The 19,782-nt window shown below is 38.7% G+C and overlaps 1 protein-coding gene across 1 annotated transcript in view; it reads right to left on the minus strand.

Moving 5' to 3' along the window:
- Positions 1-14,574: 14,574 nt before the first annotated feature.
- The window catches only part of MAPK1 (mitogen-activated protein kinase 1), a 39,828-nt gene continuing 34,620 nt past the window's right edge, over positions 14,575-19,782 (minus strand). Inside the window, exon 9 of the mRNA XM_069795059.1 lies at positions 14,575-18,732. The gene's annotated coding sequence lies outside the window, so the exon portion shown is untranslated. The remainder of the gene's footprint in view (positions 18,733-19,782) is intronic.

Raw genomic sequence — 19,782 nt, forward strand, 5'->3', positions numbered from 1 at the left:
ATTATATGAAGACAGATGTTATTAGAGAGCTTATTCTTTCTTGCAGTGTTGAGGTCACTATGCAAAGTAAAAAGTAATGTTGGCCACGGAGATTTTCTATCAGAGAAGGACAAAAATAAAAGCTTTTTTTGTAATTAGTATGAGTCTAGTGTAACTTTGACACTGAATGAGAAGGAGACTGAAGAGTAGAGCAGTAGTAACACGAAGAAAATATAGATGCTCTGTAACTGTCAGAACACAGTTATTGTACACTATAACTTGACACTGCAGGCAAGCCTGACTGATGAATTTCTTTTTAATAACTTATCTAATGACTAAAAAGATTGCTGGAAGGAGAATGTACATAGCAGCCCCTGTGTTCCTGTCCTGCTCACTGGGATTTTTACTGTATTAAATTCACTGTGGTAGCTGCTAGAGCTGCCTCTGCTGTTTTATTACTTATATTGATACACCTGATTGTGTAAGATTAACCCAAGGGCCTTAATTGCCAGCCTTTCATTTTTCCCTCCTCTTAATCTTTCCTTCTTTCTTTTCCTCAAGTCACTTAATTCCTTAAACCCCGGAGAATGCAACTGAGTCTAAAGACTAGTTTTGTTTAGAGTCAAGAAAGAAGCATCACTGATTTTTATTTTTTGTGATCAGATTAGCTGTAAGAGTTTCATTTGTGGGTTGGAATGATTTATATACGAATTCTGTACCCTAACTACTAGATATTTTTGGGGTTTGTTTTCTCCAATGCTATCTCAGTAACTAAAGTGAGAAGCGAACAATCCTCTTAAAGCTGCTCAAGGATTTAGAGACAAAATAGCATGTAACATTTTCTTCATCTGGGAAGATGTGCCTGGTACTGTACTGGCTCCATCTTGTGGCTGAAACTCTACTGATTTTTTTTTAATAAAACAGGTTGAATCTTATTACCATCATCCTTATATAAATATTGATAAATAAAGGTGCGAACTTCCTTTATAACTTTTAGAACAAATGGGTCAAATGTTTCTGGTAATAGGGAAATAGGCAGAGTGGTTAAAGACAAGATTAGCTCAAGCAAGTATTGCCTGTTTCCCTGTGTAACACTATCAATCACAGCATTTGATTACCTCCTCCTCGTTACTGTTAGAGAAGCCTCAGCCAGGCATAGTGAGAACAAGTGCCTATCAGCATTTTTTAACTCCAGCCTGCAATCATGTTGCTGTTCACTATTAACTTGGTGTGGCCAGTGAAGTAACTTGCCACTTACCTTCAAGAACTGCCTAAAATTTCTACCAAAACATAAGCACAGACGAATGTTGCTTATTTTAGCAGCATTTTTTTATTCTCTAAAACAAATATTTTTCAGCTGGTTGTCATTAAATAAAATGCTTGCATTTGAATGGAAGAAAAAAGCAGATACCTTTCAATTAACATCTTCCTGCCTTCCCTGAACTAGAAGTATATTCAGTAACTGCCCCAATTTGACTGCTTGACCACCCAAACCATAAACTCAGCATAGGAAAGGACAAAACACACAGCAGAAATTACAGGTGGCCACCAACACCTGGACTCACTGACCACATAGCTCAGCAAGTCCCTTGTTCATATCCCAGTTATGTAAGTTCATACGTTGGTGTATAGCACAACTATATATTTTCTTCAGACTGCAAAAAAGGTAAGTAGTTCACTTTTAGCACCCTCGGTCTTGGCAGCAGGAAGGCAGTGAGCTGACAGAGTGTGCTGGATTTTCTGTTCTGTTGTATATCAGCTTGTATATTACTGGATAGAGCTTCTAACGGCCACATTAGAAATTGCATTCATCTATCTAAAAATATTGTCAGAGATGCAAGATTGCAGAGATCAAGAGAATACAAATTATGTTTCCAGAAACTGGTAGAGTTGGTTACTGGGTACACGACAGGATGTGGCTAGCTGCACATGTATTTTGGCAGTCTTAGCATGAAAGACATATCCCTTGGTCCATATGACGTGGAAACAAAGAAAGTGCCTGTTTCCAAGGAGTTGCAGGCCCCAGCAGAATATGCCTGGCAAGAACAGTCTCTCTTGCTGTGTCATACAGAGCATCCATGATATCCAACAGTGAGGGACTGTTGTGGTTTAACCCCAGCTGGCAACTAAGCACTTCGCAGCTGCTCCCTCCCTCCCTCTCCCCTCCAGTGGGATGGGGGAGAGAATTGGGAAAAAAACAAAACTCGTGGGTTGAGATAAAGACAGTTTAATAGGACAGAAAAGGAATAAGATGATGATGACAATAATAATAAAATAATGATGATAATAATAAAGGAATTAGAATATACAAAACAAGTGCTGCACAATGCAATTGCTCACCACTCGCCAAATGATGCCCAGCCAGTTCCCGAGCAGTGGCCCCCAGCCAGCCTTCCCCCCAGTTTATATACTGGCTGTGATGTCATATGGTATGGAATATTCCTTTGGCCAGTTGGGGTCAGGTGTCCTGGCTGTGTCCCCTCCCAACTTCTTGTGCCCCTCCAGCCTTCTCACTGGCAGGGCATGAGAAGCTGAAAAGTCCTTGGCTTAGCATAAACACTACTTAGCAACAACTGAAAACATCAGTGTGTTATCAGCATTATTCTCATACTAAATCCAAAACACAGCACTATACCAGCTACTAGGAAGAAAATTAATTCTATCCCAGCCGAAACCAGGACAGTGACAAGCCTTACCTTGTAATGTAAGTGCCCAGCTGGAGCACATTCCATATCCAGAATTCCATTTTATATCCCCTGCAGACGTGCTCAGAAATCCGACAATAAGTGCAGGTTTGCAAGACTGACATGTAGTGAGTTAACAGTATCAAAGTCTTAGTCTTTCGGCTGTCCATCACATGTGTTTCATTGCTCATAGCTGCACTACGGTTTTATATGAAGAATTCCTTGCTAGATTTTGTACCAAGAAAAGATATTTGCATTAAATAAGTGTGTCACTTAGTCAGAAGGCACTATGCACACAGTACATACACACTGTGCTATGTACTGTGCCGTACAGCTCCTGAACATTTATTCTCTTCTGCTCTAGTACTTACATGTTTGTCAAAATGTTTTCTGAGCCTGGCACAGTCACCAGCGTACCTTGTAGCCCAGTGAGGCAGCACAGGGAAGAGGACAGGAGAGGAATGGGGTGGCCAGGCTGTTGCAAACACAGCATGGTTAGCATTTTAAATGACTGAAACAAGGGTGGGAGGAAGCTATAAAAGACTATCTTACATCTACTCAAGACAGCAACATCCAGCACTAAGCATAAAATTTACCAGGCGTATGTCATAGTATGCAATAACAATTACTTAAAATAAAGACAGAGGTAATGCTGCTGCTTCATGTTTTGCAGTGCACCAGGGTAGAAGGTTGACTGGTAATACAGGGATGAAATGCAAATATTGCAGTGCCATCTCAATCAGTATCTAAGTTTTGGAGAAGACTGCACTCAGGTGTATCTTATCCACACTGCCTATGGGTCACAGACTTAAGCATCTTTTTCTGCATCAGTGTATTTAAAAAAAGTTGCGTCAATGTTGGCGTACCGTGCAAAATAACTGTCAAAGGTGCACTTGCCCTTTGCTTTTTTGAAACCCATTTTGCATGCTGAGTTTTGTTTATATACTCCCTGGTATCATTGTCAAGACCCAGTTCAGCCATCCTTTTTTACAAGAGCTTCAAAAATACCCACATTCCAGTGCCTCATTTCTGGGGTATCTCAAACATTTAGGCTGTAAAAAAAAATGCCACCTGAGACCTCTGCATGGCTCAGGAAGGCACAGGACAGGACCAAACCAGCTGCTCTGGCAGGACCACACAAGCACAAGTCAACGTAACTCACGTTTAATCAGAAAAGTGGTATCTGCTCTTTTGTCAGCTCAAAGAATTACAGAGCAGGTAAGAGTACCTATGGGAGCAGGGTGCAAAGCAACGCATGGAAAGCATTGCAAAGCCTTCAGAACAACTATGGTAACCAGCAAGATCCCCCAAGCGTTAGTATCCAGAAACTTCCTGCAAGACACTTTGCTGCTGCTACAAACAAGATTCTGCAATCCCTTGGATATTATCACAAGAGAGAAATAGAGTCACATATAGGCAGGGGTTTTAAAACACAGCAACAGTTTAGTAAAGTTAATTTTTCATGTTATCAAGCTACAATACTGTTTTCTCTCAGTCCTTTATCCTGAATTCTGTTTTGGTACTTATGTCAGTATGTATGAAGAGGGGTGGATAGGTATGGAGACATGAAGAACAGATTGTACAAAGTTTGACAATCATCACTAGCATAATAATCATCATTAATATTTACATTAAGGAAGCACCTGATGCTTCACCTTGCTTCTCTGCTTCATTCCCTAACATGGTGGTGTGCTTTATTCATAGGTGGTTGGAATTGCTTGGACCCACACCAGAAACTGGGGAAAAAAAAGGGAAGAATAATCAAATCAGTCCACACGCAACTAAATTTTCTTTTAATCCTCATTTGTACTGCCTTGACCAGTCATACTGCACACCCACTGTGAGCCTCAGCTTGCTTAAAAAAAAAAAAAAAAAAAAAGAAAACCACACACACAAAAAAACCAAACCAAAACAAAAGAACCCCCAAACCTACCATGTAACAACATAAATCATTCACTAATAGTTTTAGAGGTATGTTTCTGCTCTAAAATGTCACTAGGTTAGCCTTTGATAAACATTGGGGCTATAATTCTAGAGGATTTATATGATATTTTTCAGAACACTCTAGGTAGTATTATTATAAATTTTGCTCTTTAATGATCATGTTTAACTATCGTTCAGCAAGGTTTTTATTTATATAAGCGATATTCATGGCAACTATCCACCAGCAGATGGCACGACTACAAACCATAACCATTCCAACAGTTCTACAATTAGAACAGGCAGGAGAGTTTGAAGCACATAGGTCTAAGCTACAGTTATGCTTTTCCATTTCCTTTAACAGCTTTTATTTGAATTTTCATGGAGGCAAGCTCTCTAGTGGGAGGCTGAATAAGAAGTATTATTACATCTTTTCCAGGACCAATTTTGTCTCTGTTCTTTTTCCTCTCTGGAGACTATATAGCCCTGTTGCTGAAAAATTTGATCTGTGGACAAAATTAATAGCGAATGTTACTCAAAATGGCTTTTGATTTCTAGAATATAGGTTGCCTTTATGTGTCAAATCCAGTGCTTGAAACGTGCAAACAGGTAGCACAAGAAGAATGAATGCTTAGCCCGAGAGCAGGAATAGCACAAACTATGGTGCTGACCAGGAAGGGCAGCCTGTACAGCAAGGAGGTGTTCACTGTTTGCATCTCTGTGGTAGCTAAATGCTCTGTACAAAAGTGAATTACATTCTTTGCAATATCTTCCAGTCAAAACAGAAAAAAGGATGTTGTGAGGGGTAGCACCCTGTATAGCCTACAGGCAACGTGACTGAAATATGGGTGAAAATAAAAGTGCAAGGGTAAATTCCATGCCTAAATGTCTGACTTTGTCACTGTATTTCTTAAAACCTGCAAAAATTAGCAGTGTAAGGTATAATCAAGTAAGAACTAAAGATCTACATTCTCCTTCTCTTCCTTGAGCAGGTCTTCTTCAGCCCCATGCAGTCCAGAGGTAGTCCAGGTCACCACATCTTCATTGCTGTCAGCAGGGGTTGGACCAGGTAACCTTCAGAGGTTCCTTCCAACCTGAGTTTTTCTATGGTTTACTTTCATTAGCTTGGCATACAATTGACAAAAGCTAGAATATAATTGCAAAGAATTTCAGAAAGTTCTCATGGTGGGCTGCCTGTTCTCCAGCTAAGGCTGGGCATTAATCTGACCTTAGGACAACCTTTAAGTTTGAAAGGACTAAAGAAAAAAACAAAACAACAAGAAAATAACTGATTACAGGAGACAACAAATGGAAAAGGGGAAAATCGTTGAAGAGGTAGAGCACCTCTGACTGTGCCCACTACTTCTTGAAGGAGACAGGGCACTGGGTTAATCCAGCTTTTGGGCTGGTGTAATAAAACCAACACAGCATCAGAAAAACCACACAGTAGCATTGTAACTTCTGCTAACTACCAAGCCCTGGAAGCTGACAGCCCATGGTTTAGTCACCAGTAGGATATAGGAATTGTGTTTATAGGAGAGCATGAGCTGGGTTTACATTTTCTATTTTCCTTAAGCTTTTTAGATATTAGCTAGCTTTTCACTGCCTAAGTTGGTGCAAAGGGTATCCCTGAACAGACCATACAGAGAGTTTGCAATTTTTACTAGTTTACCTGAAGATTATTTTATTCTAAAGACATTCCAGGGTATGGAAGGGTGCACTCCAAAAGAAAAGCAAATAAAGTTTCCCCTTGCTCCAAATTCAAGTACAGTTAGCAGGCAATAGCAAGGCAGGATCCCTGAAATGCAGCTACACTTCTTTTCACAGTGAAAATTACTAGGTGTTCAAGTGATTCATGCATCCAAGTAAAACCAAAATATACACATGCAGAATTTCAATAATTTAACACAAAAATGTCATCATGAATCCATTCTCAGTGCAAGTGAATGCCAAGGCAATACTTGAATATCCTGAATAAGCACCTTAAGAGCTGAAATGGACTCTCCTGGTTAATTAATTGCTATCTTTGTTTGAGGAGGTGTGTGGCAATTTGTGGATAGAAATGTTTATACAAGAAATTCCATAGGCTTCATTGTTGCTGCCCACCTCTCTACCCACAAAAAATGCCTGGTTTATAATCACCACCTTCAGACAATCTCTGTTGCAAGCATGAATTTCATTCATTCAAGCACATTGCTTCTGAGACATTTTTGTTTCCTAGTACCTGTTTTTTGATTTGGCTTTTTTTTGTTGTTGTTGTCAGAGGTTCCGTTCAACAGCTATCATGGACATGACATTTTATTCTGAAAAGGGTTGTATTTGTTTGGAGTATGTTTATTCTTTAAACTAAGTGTTTAATTTAATATGCTTGCTGTAAATAAACTCAATTACCCCTTATGGTGAAAGGCCACAAGCTCCTGCTTTGAGAAACTGTTTGATCCATGTTAAGTGAAACTGTTTCCAGATAAATGTTGCCATGTGGTATTTGCCTCTTAATTCACTTAACTACCTTTAAAAGAATCAGGGTCCCAAAGACTGTATGTAACAGTTGCAGGGAAGGAGATTTAAAGGGAATAATAAGGTGAATTACAGGAGCAATTGAAAGCTGAGAAGCAGAAATATCCAGTCATTGTAAGTCATGAGCAACACTGAAAGGTCATTTCTTTCTTCCCGAACTTTAAAGGATTGATCTGAATGGAACACAATTTTCTTAATTACTTAATAAAAGTATGAAAGGAAGTTATAGTCAAAAATACATGTGTTAATACAGCCACTTTCAACAGACTAACTATGACTGGCAGTAACTGAAGTAGAGTGATGGAGTCTGGCCCAAGTGTTGGTTGTCCACATCTTAAAAGTGGAGAACAAATTATTTGTTCTTTGCTTATTTATTTGGCACTATTTAAACTCTGAACATAGCTAACATTATTAGACAGCACCACATAGAATTTTTTGGCTCACCAGTGGCTTTTAAAAGAGCTACAACTTCTTATTTGCTTTCCCCCTCCTGGGCAGTTTCAGAAGAACTCCAAACTACATGTTGTGCAAGTGCTGCATGCCTGTCACTGGACCTCAGTAGCCTGTCCCTTCAAATAACTGTACTTGTACTACAGATCATTAGGACATTTATTTTTAAAAAAGAGCACACAAAATGTTTGCTAAACCTGAGCAGTTTTCTAAAAACAATTTCTCCCAAATTAGCATGCTCTTGATGACTGTCACCACAATACACAAGGAAAGCAAAAAAATCTGATTTATCTGTCAACTCCATTGTACAAAACCAAGTAAGCACAGGCAAAGGTGCTTGCCAAGGTTTTCATTACTAGGCTCACAAGGAAGTCTCATTTGCCTAGCAAAACACTCTAATAACTACCAAGAGTTCCCCCCCACACACACAGAAGAAGAAGAAAAAAAAACAACAAACAAAAAAAACCCCCAAAACCCCCAAACTGATTTCAGAATTAAAATTAGAGTGAATTATGCTTCCAGATGAACTTGAAGAGTGGAAGATGGACGACAATCTAATCAGTCACAGACAAGGCATCAACAAGCAACATCATTTAGTCTGCACCAACAGGAAAAAACAGGGTATGAAGACAGAGGGCCAGGGAAGAGAGAACTGCAGAGGATGATTCCATAGAGGTATCCCAAGAGGAGGAACAGTGTTAAGGACTACGTATTTCGAACAGCCTCTCCTGCTTCCCTGTCCCACCCACCCCTGCTCAGGCATGCTTTTCAAAAAGCGCCTGTTGCCATGGTATGGAGTAGAATGTGGTTTTTACCTGCATACACAAAAGACAGCTGACTGGAGCCTCAGGTAGCTGGGAACGACAAATTGTTTACCGCTCCAGCACTGCAGAAAATTCAGCCGTTTGAATATTTTCTTCAAGTGTTCCATAGGACTAAAACATTCATCCCCCAGAGAAAAGGCATGAAAACCCTTAAACAATTAACTTTTATCTACTGCTACACCAACCAATGACAGGCTGTCCACAACACACGCATACACGAAGGCAAATTGTTCTGAAGAGCTTAACATCTGACTGCTAATTAGATCTCCTCAGGACTGTTTTCTAGAAGAGAAAGGGAGTATTGTTCATAAACACGTCCCCACCAGCTCCTGGCAGTGCCTGCCATACCTTTTCTCCTGCCTGCACACCCCTGGAGCCAGCCACACAGCGTTTGTTGCTCCATTTCTGACAGCATGCCAGCCATGAAGGGAACGCAGCAGAGCAGTGTATCTGTTTTTTTAACTAAAACATAGCACTTTGTGTTTTCTACGCAGGTCAGACCTCTTCCACTTTTTTCCGCCACCCTCTCAACTGGATAGGAAACAGACAGTCCTTTGCTAGAGCTGATAGGCTCCAAGGACAAAAACGCCACCACAGCAGCAGTTTCCTATCAGCTGCGAACTGTAAACAATCTTGCGTTCTCTACTTGCTATACAAATTGTTAGAGATATTTACATAAAAATGTATTATTGCTCCACTGACAATCAGTTTGACATAAATGTTGATTTGCTATCATCTAGCAAATTATGTTGCAAAGTTACTGCCTAGAAAGAATTGCTGTCAATGCTATAGTTGTCTGGAACTTGTTACTAAGACCAGATTGCTGTGGAGGCTAGTCACCAAAAGTTTTTTTGTAAAAGGCACAGATGCTGGCTTTATAATCACTAAGTGCAATGTATAGGTCCTTCAGGAAAGTGCAGTTAAGATTTACAGCTAAGGTAATGTCACACATTTACAGAGCAGCACCACAAATAACTTGACCATGTGTTTACAGTAATTTTATTTACAAGTTACCACATGACACCTGTAGTACTACAGTTTTTATAACACCATTAGCAGTAAAGTAAGTCACATCTAAGAGTAGGAGGCAGCAGAGAAAAATGTGCACAGAGAACGCAGAAAAGCTATTCAGTTATAACTGAAAGTAGGTATTTTTCTACAGACTTTGAAAGTGAGGAGGAATATACACATTAAGAAAAGCAAGTTCTCAGCCCTGTTATTTCTACAGCATTAAATTTTTTTTACAGTGACATTTTAGTATGATGAATACTACACACTAGCAGTCAAATGCAAGTGGTGGGGAGATAACTGTCTCAGTATCTTGCCCTTTTGAGCACCCAGAAAGGAAAAAACAAATATCCAGGGCTGGTTTACTTGCAGAGCCAGTAGCGCAGAATTGCTACTGGGGGGGCAGGAGGGACAGAACTTAAGACTAGAGAGTTCCCATGCATTGCATATTGCCTGCGTGGTCTTATCTGGTCTCGAGTTAAGTAGTTGGTGAGCAAAACCAGTTGCAGCATTCCACAAGTCTTTTTACAGTGCCGTGATCTAATAAGGCTGCGCATAGCTTAGCAGAATCCCAAAATCAAGCAGAGAAAAAAAAGCCCTTCCGCTCTCTTATAATCCTTGGCTCTAACGATGCTGGTGTTGAGCCTGGGCCTTTCTCAAGAGGAAAAATGTGGAGGAGCAATTCCGGAGAAACACTCTAGATCTAGATGTATTCTGATGATAAGACTCAGAAGAAAATAAGCTTAATGCAGCATCAGATGCAACCCTTTTCTGCTTCAAAGTACAGCGGCAGCTTCCAGAAAGCAAACAAGTATTATTTGGGACCCTTTTATTCCCCCCAGACATCTTTAATAGCCTGGAGCAACTGTCAATGTGCACAGTCCATGTTAGTGGCTGGAAAAACAATGAAAATAAAAGCTGCACAGTAACAATTATTTCCACTACTAACTACACACAGGATATATTGCTTTTGGTACAATGCCATTTATTGTCACAAGAAGAAAACCAGTGATTAAGTTGAGCACACATGAATTATGCAGACCTTTGCCATGCTGGAACAGCAGCATATTATACTTAGAGAAATGTCACCAAGTCAGCTGTAAAAACAGCTTAATACAGTTCTCCCAAAATACCAAACATACTCTCAAGAACAAGCTTATAAATTAAGTTTAGCTACAAAAGAATGCTTAAGAAATGGCCATGCTTTTTTACCTTAGTCCCTACACTTTTTTCTGGAGTGCTGCGCTTATGCTGCATGTGAGAGCCAACACAGAATTAGAACATGTAGCTATAGTGACATCAGCAATATTCATTATAAGTATTTTTGAGTGTGTAAGCTGGCGTGCAAAAGTTTGTGTTCCTTCCACATCTGTGGCATACCTATTCAAAAAGCCTGCAAAAGTATATACATGTACAAAAACTAACGAAAAGCTTTTTAAAACCACAGAATGCATTAAAAAGTCTAAAGTTTGAACTCTCGAGTCTATGATGTCTCAACTACGAGTTAGAATATTTGTGAGTTTTAACACTTCCAGGAATATAGAAAGGTTTTTTTTGTCAAAATTTCCTTTTAAGTACTAGCTATTGAAATTAAAGGTGAACTAGGAGAAAGGCTTGACTAAAAACCTTCCAGCTCACTTGTGATATAATCAGTACAGCAAGTCTCAAGCCAAAATTCTGAATATTCAGCATTTTTGCATTTGCAGTTTTAAGGCAGAAAACCATCTTCAGAACAAGCCATTTAGTCTTGCATCTAACAAAAAAAACCCCAAACAAAACAAAAAAACACACCAAAAAACCCTACAAGGTGCATCTCAAGTCTTCTAGTAATAGCAAATTTAAAAAATTCCTATGGCATTCTCTTACAGCTTTGGGTTTTATTATATCAGGCTAGAAAAGCCTGAAATTTGAAATAATTTTCAGACATGCTGAGCATGCATCATGGTTAGCGAGACTAAAATTGTTATTTCTGGGTTGTGTATTCAAGGTCAGCATTAAAATAATATGGTGGAATTAACAGATCATGACACCGCGCAACGCCTTAGTTGGTGCCATCCCAGGCACTGCAAGGACCGACTGCAGGAGAGGAGCTGCTCTGTGCTACGCAAGTTTTCTCCCCAAATCCAGCCGCTGTAACCAGCGGCCCAGAAGTCAGCTGCCTGTAACCAGGGCCCAGCTTTGTGACAGCTGTGTCCTCAGCTCAGCTTTACAGAAGAAAAAAAAAATTAAAAAAGCAAACAAAAGTTGAGCTGTGAGACTGTAGGTAATCTACAGCCATGCAAGAAAAAGAAAAGCAAGAACAAAGCAATGAAGTCATCAAGTCAGTCATAGCAGACAAAGGACTTTGGAGAAAAATACCAACATGGAAAGTGTAAAACCCTGAGGAAGAGACATGTCGCTGGAAGACAGTAACTCAGCAAGATCAAAGCTCAGCCCAGTCCAAGCAGCAATGGAAAGAGACACGGAGAAGTAGCATTTTAGTTGACAGCTAATACAGTTGAGCATCACACAAATTCACAGAAAGACTCACAAGATAAGTGAAAGTATTTTTTAACTCCATATTTTTAGATGAGAAAATGCTGCAAACCCAACATGCTGTCAAGGTATTTCTTGCTCTTTTCTTGGAAATCAGAAATAGAATACTTCAGGGTTCCTTTTTTCAGCCTTCATGTACAAACATAAGCTACTTCTGTACCAAGTAAAATGAAAAGCTAGAAGGATCACACAGTTATCTACCATGTTAATTAGGAAAGGGAAGGAACTTGAGCAAAACGGGCTCACTGTGTGTGTGTACGTGTGTATTGAGAAGATGTTTAGAGGCAATTTTAGAGAAGTAGCAGGAAGCTTTCTGTATTCAGAAGGTATCTTTAGAGTCAAAAAGAGGAAAGTTTGAACCAGGCACTGCTGGACTTCAGGCAGAAGTTCCCAACAGCAACAAAGAAACCCAGTAGAACTGGGTTTCATGCCACATCTTAGCCAAACGCCTTGTTCTTTTCTGTTCTTTATGTGTGTTTTCATACTGCCTTCCCAGAAATCCACACGCAGTTACCAGATCCCCTGCTGTGCTTCCAACAGGAAGAGTCTCAGGAGACCTTCCAACTTTCTTGCTTACCTCTTCACTGGATTTACATCAGTTTAACTAAGGGGATCAATAATCTATTATCACCAGAAATCTCACAAATCCTACAGCAGAAAGATTTCTGGAACAAATGGACTTGTTTAGACTCAGTTTGCTAATAGGAAGACAAAGAGAAAAGTAAATTGTCAATAGCAAGACATACTGAAAAAACAGGCAGGTTCTGGAACACACCTGAAGGAAAGTCATCAGCGTGAGTAATTTATAAAGGGGAAAGATAGAGGGGTTACAGAACAATTCTCATTTCTAACTTCCAAGATTAGCCTTCACATGAACACTGCATGAGTGGGGCCACATTTCTGACATGGGATGTGAACACTGGCCACCTCTGGCACCTGGCAGAGCACCAGGACATTGTTTTGCAGACTCACCAGAGCCACCTTCAGAACTGGAGTTCAAGCTCTAGAACTCTCCTGAAGCTAGCTGAAGAGTTTCTTTTGTGGTGAAAAGACACATCAGAGCAAGATAACCATCAGCAGACATGACAGGTATTGATGCAATGAAGTTTGTAAGTCTTCTACACGCCGCAAATGCTTTTCTTAACTTTCCAAGCTTGTCAAGTGTTATGTATATGCCATTTAGCAGAAAGAATAACTGAAAATGAAATGTGCACAACACAGAAGCTGGCATCTTCGGTCTGCAGAGAAAGTCCTGGGGTCAAAGCTCTGCAAAGCTTGATGCCATCAAACCTACACTAGTATCTCTTCCAATGAACAGGGCTTGTACTCAGCAGTTCTTCACAAGCCTTCGTGAGTATTTGAGTGCACCACCTCCCCCAGCGCAGGCCGCTCAGCTTCCAGAGCACCCAGAGGGCTCTTACTGAAACAGGCCAGCTCACACAAACCACAAGCCCACACCCCAACCCAAGCGCCCACCTCTACCCTCTTTGACTCCAACAGTTTAAGAGTGCCCACTATACTTGAAGCTTACAGATGGAGAAGATTCAGTGTCCAATTCTGGTGAAATACAGGAAATATGCATGATATTTCAAACTAACCCTACTTAAACAAGGATTCCAAGACTGTTAAGTCAATCAGTAGCTTGTAAAAACCTCCACTGAGACAAGCTGCAGTGTAGTTACACCTTGAAGTAACTCACTGAAGTACAAGCTACTGTAAATACAGCATTCTGCTGGGGGAACAAAGAAAGCGAGAGGCAGCTACAGTCAACAAAAAAGTAAGAACACTCACAAACCTATCTATGGCAAAAATGAAATTATATAATATTCTGGGGAAAAAACTACATACTCTGCTGTGAAAGCCAAAGAGGGAATGGAGAGATGAATTTTGACAAGCCAGTTCTTGGAGTTGTTACAGACCTGTCAGTTACAGCTAAGCTCTCTTTAGTTTCAGGTCACATTTTCTGTGTTTTCATATTAAGAGAAGTTTCTAGCTGCCATTATCCAACTACACCTTCTAAGGGTTCAGTTCTTTGGCACAGTCTGATTTTAGGCTAAAAAAAAAAAAAAAAAATTAAAGAATTCATTAAAAGCCCATTACAGTGATGTAAGCTGACTTGCATTGCTCCCAGCAATCACGTTTCAAACCCTCGGCCTGAGAAGAACCTTTTCATAGTAAAATGAAAACATTTGGTCTCCAAGGATTGCTTGAGTAATTATTTTCAAGATTTCATGGGAAGAGTGCAATAGCTATATGAATACCAATATAAAGAGCATCAAAAAAGCCTGTGAATCATCGGATACACTGGAATCTATTTGCATTACTCTATGCTCAACAGTTCAAAATACTGATGATTTCATAACTTTCTTGCACCAAAGATAAAACATTTCTGCCTGTCTATAAAGAAACTTCGCTTGTGTTTTTTTGGATGGCTTCCTTAATTTAATTTCAAGCTGGTGTAGTCATACAGTGGAATGAACACACTCGAGTATTTACAAATACTAAATGTAGGCTACTCACTACCGCAGTGTTCAAGTGACAGTCATTTTTTTAGATAAGCTAATGTAATACACATCAGTGTATTTATGGTTTATAAAACAGCAGTTCATTTTAAAGCAAAATTCCAGTCATTCTACATACGCACAGTACTATGCTGATTTGGTGATACAGGGACACAATTTAATGTTTTTCTTTGCATTTGTTTTTACAAGATTCAGATGCCAAAAACAAAACAGAACATTAAGTTACCTGATTTAAAAAAGAAAATCACATACGTTTACAACATCAAAAGAATAAGACGAAATATAAACCTTTGCTACTTACAACTGATCTATACAGATTAACCAAATCACAAATCTGTCACAATATAAACGTTTAATTGTTACAATGAGTAAGAACATACAGAAAATGATTTTTTTTTTTTTTTTTTTATAAAATCTTCCTTTGCTTTTTTATTTTAAACTTACCATTAACTAAATTAGCTATGCAGGACTTGTGGGGTACATGACTAAGAAGGCACCAACAGTACAAAGCAAAGACAAAGCAGTTTGAGTATTTTTAAGAGTGCTCTACACTGATACAACACAAGAAAAGGCAACAATAGTAAGTAAACCAGCTGCAACCTTTAGAAATTTGTTCTAGATTTACAAAGGTAGTCCAACTTTTACATTTCCTCCAATGTTTCACTTAGTTTGATCACAGCACATGCTACAAAAACCACTGTAAGCTTCACTTTACTAATGTGCACTTTTCACTAATTTAGTGTCTTGATTTCAATCGTTAACTAAACCATTTTGAACCACAAATGTATTTAAAACTTAGTAAAAGGATTGTTTGGACTTTTTTGTTTAAACCACTGCATTTACAAAAATATTTCCCCTAAAATCTGGGATTGCTTGAAGACATTGCTGTACAAATATAAAAGTACTATGCAAGGGACCAAATTCATGGTATATGGTGTGTATGTATAGACCTATATTTATACCATATCACTGTGCTGTAACAACACAATAAATTTATCAATAACCAAGGACTATATAAACTACACTAACATAAGCAAATATATATTAATAAAGTTTAAATCTATAGTACAGTTGCTCAGCAAACAACTTCGACATGGTATAAATATATCATAGCATATTACAGTGGGCAGCAACAACAGGTTTTTCTTTTTCTCATTCTGTAAGGAAAACCATGCTCAACTCCTTGGGTTTCATTTGGCCACTGCTGCATTACGTCATCACTGCTACTCCTGAAAGCTCCCAGTGCACCACACCGCTCAGCCCATGTAGTGTGTTGTACACTTCAGATTTGATATAACGTGCGATATTGATGAGGAAGAGTCTGGCGACAGTCAGGGCAGCAGTAAGATGCTTGTTTGCCAAAGCATCCATGAGAATTTTATGTTTGCATATTTTTCTTCAGCTGTAAGGTTGGAATGTTTTTGACAGTGAACCGTTTACATTCCTTATTCCCAAAACATCTTTACCATGAAATATGCATGTTACTTTGATTAAGAGTTGCTGTTCTCCGCTCTAAAATATAAAAACTACATGAAGGCAAAAAAAACCAAAACAATGTAAAATGATGAAATAACCGACCTAACACAGTGTTGTTATAGGCACCTTCTTTTAAACTATTTCCAAAATCTGATTAAAAAAAAAAATCATGCTTCTGCATTTGACGCATCAACAAATTCAACCCAACAACGTTTACTGAATTCAGTAGAAGATTGGTGAATGTGGTTACCGATAGTGATGGATGCCAACCGGATTCAGCAAGAATAGCTAAGGAAGAAAGCCCCAAAGCACCAGATGTTAGGTAAAGCAAACCCTCGGCTTCTCACTCGGGGAGACAGAACGGAAGGTAAGTCTACACCTCCCCCAAAATCCAAAATTAAAGAAAGTATTAAAAAAAGAATCAGGAAAGAGAAGGATGAAGTAAGCTGCCAAAGTTCTCCCTTAATAAATTAAAACTGAGGTGTTACAAACTAATTTCAGTAACAGTCGTCTTTCCAACCATGCCAAAAATGACTCCTGTAGTAATGATGATCATACAAGTAGCAGAGATTCTAGAAATATTTCAACTTTTCAAAACTGAGTGAGAAAAGCGTTTTGGTAAAGAAGTGTAGAAATGTCAAGAGAAATTTCTACACTAGTATCAACAGTCAAGTGCATATTTCTATAGAAATGTTTTTCGCATAGGTTCCATACCACGATTCCATGATCACTTGTGCAGTGTCCTGACAATGCTCTTAATATGCTCCCCGCAACAGAGATTTATGTACCACAGGAACTTCCTAAGAGAAAATGCCCTTTAATGATGAACCCTTGCTTATTAAAAATTAGTTTTGGCAGACTAACACTTAAACTAGAGGAAAAAGAAAATTTTGAAATGGAATCTTGTAAGCACCCTTATCTATTGAAGTCTATAGTTAATGGCTTTCTAGATTTCTTTGAAGAGCAGACTAAATGGTATGAGGAAGCCTGGAGTTATTAACCAGCAAGCATCCTTATATACTACAGTAGCAATTGAACCTGATTTCCATTCAAACACATTACCCAAGATGAAACCAAAAATTAATTCTTAATGTTAACGTGAAGATATAAGATTTAAATTTATTTCCAGGAATTACAAGTGCATTTTGTTCATATTAGCAAGCAGTCTTTATACAATCCATTCTTCACTGCTGCCAAAATAAAATGAGAAAAAGACAGCAGAGATATGAAAAGCTAAAAATAGAACTATTTTTCCTAAGTTATTTGTTGAATAGCATTTCAGTTGAACACAACTCAGAGGTAACAATAGATTATTTTTTTCTCAATCATAGGCATGTGGCACTTAGACAATCATCTTTGCACAGAAAGCTTTAACAGTCATGCGAGGGCACAGTAATTATTTTAAACAAGGCAAATTTCTCACCACAGAGAGCAGTGGGGAAAGAAAAGGAGGCACTGCACTGGAACATAACACCTAGTAAACTCCACATTATACAATTTCAGTAACAAATACTTGAAAAGATCATTAAAAGGTATACAATTTTAAACATTATTTAGTGCTAGCTTTGTTTGGTTGTCCTAACTCAGCATTATCAGAAAAGTTTGATAGTACTTGACAACAGAACAGTACTTCATGTCACGAGCTCATGGAGGCTTGATTACAAATCACCATAGTGTAGGTTGCAAGAAATGAACTTGAGATGCTGACATGCTGTAGGAGCAAAAGTAAAATCAAACTTTCTCATTTAAAGATGCAGTGTTCCTCTCTGCAAGAATTCTGAATGTCAGTGATTAGATTCAAATGTAAAAACTATCAATCCTCATTTGAAGCATTTCATTGGTATGCAGGATGCAGACTGAGTTTATTAACATCATATTTTGGTTTCTCGCTTGCCACCACATATGGATGCCTTCCACAGAGAAAAGCATTCACCATTAGATCATCATGCCATTATGTTCTTTGTTAATCTTCCACCACACGGTGAGTAAATATAAGTTGGCGAGCTGCCACTCATTCTCTTTGCACAAGTCTTCTAAACACTACTACGTGGTATGAACTTTGGAAGTACTATGCCTCCAACATGGTTAAACTTTAAATGATCTCTTTTAGAAAAGGCAGGGAGAAAAAGGTACAAATTTTGTCAATACATGGAAAAAATGTGTCTTAGATGAATTCAATTAAGTTGGGTTCCTATGTGGCTCTTACGCTGTATAGAATACCTGTATGTACAGCACAGGACACCCAAACAAGTGCATAAGCAAGATTAACATGAACACGACTTATGCTGTAATCCATAGCATAATGGTATAAACTCCGCTGGATGCTAACCATTTCTATTTAAAAAGGAAGTGCAAAAAAAATCTGGGATGTCACTGACTTAAAGTGCCCTGAATAGTAGCTTTTCTAAAAAAATGCCAGCGACTTCAGTAAAGTCAGAAAAACATAGTTCATGGTGTAAACTTCTTACAGGTTAATGAATGATCTTCTTGGATATTGATCCAGGAGTGAAAGGAACCACTGCATCTTTCAAACCAGAAAGCAAGCAGTTAAAATACGGCCAGCAGTAGGTGCACTTACAGTACAGTACTGCAACAGGTCAACAATGGGCATTACGCATAGGAGTGTCAATTACAATTCTTCAGGCTTAAAAGATTCATTGAAAGCATGAAAAGCCAAAACTACCAGGAACTGCCCTCCTGAATGGCTCAAAGGAGTTAGTGGATAAGCTGAGAGAGGCCACAAGACATGACCAACAATAAAGAACTGGGAAGAGGAACAGCAACGTTTGAGCACGCCCAGTCCTTTAAGTCCTTGCCCTACAAAAAAGAGCAGAGACATATTTCAGTGAAGGAAGTTTTAACATCGCCTTTTAAAACAAGCATATTTTCCTATTTCTATGCTTTAGGTACACTATGTTTACCATAGACAGCAGTACCAATATATGTTTAAAAAAAAAATTTAAAAAAATCCAGAGACAGTGAGTATCAGTACATTACATTTTAAATTAAAATTTTACTTCTTCAAATGATTAGGAAGATTAATCATAACTAATGAATAAAGTACATTATTTGGTTATCTGAAGAATCTGTTATTTCCACATTGCCTCTCAATTCCAAAAACTACAGCCAAGGGGGAAGTTTTGAACCTCAAGAAATAAACACACCGAGAAGGGCTAGCTGATAAAGTACGGGGTGGTGGGGTGGGGTGGTGTAGGGGGTGCAGAAATGCACAGGAAGAGACCATTACTGTCCATTTTAAGCCAAATCCTGGGGACTGGCCTTCCCTAGGATGTCAGCTACTTTAAACTGTTGTGATGTGGAACAGCTAATAATTCTAACCACAAATGACTAGGACAAATTACCAGCATATCATTATCAAGCTGAGTACAATATTTAAACTTCAGAATCGCATCAGCCAAATCAACTCTTCACAGTAGCATTTAAAGGTAACATTTTTAGCAAACCAGAAATTTCCATTAGCACCAGATCACTGATATCTTTATCCCTAATCCCTTTATCCTTTAATTCCTAATACAACCTAGGTAAGTATGGTCTGTGGGCAAAGAGGCAAGCAGGAGAGATCATAAACTAAGATTTACCACAATGTTAGCTATTTGCTCTCCCCTCCTTCACACTATGACCCATTAGTAACAGGTTTCATCTTACTCCTCAAAGTTTATGTCATTTTCTTCCAGAACATGTACAGGTACTGCTAGCGCCTCTGGTACAGAATTAGCTTTAGAAAACACGGATGGGAAATAAGCACCACGCATGTTACCATGTCCCAGGGACTAATTCTATTGGTAATGCCCAGCTAATAATAAGAGCCAGATTCACCTAACTTTTAATTATTAAAATAGTTTCAAA

This window comes from Haliaeetus albicilla, chromosome 10 (assembly GCF_947461875.1).
Source record: "Haliaeetus albicilla chromosome 10, bHalAlb1.1, whole genome shotgun sequence".
In the NCBI taxonomy this organism is placed as follows: Eukaryota; Metazoa; Chordata; class Aves; order Accipitriformes; family Accipitridae; genus Haliaeetus; species Haliaeetus albicilla.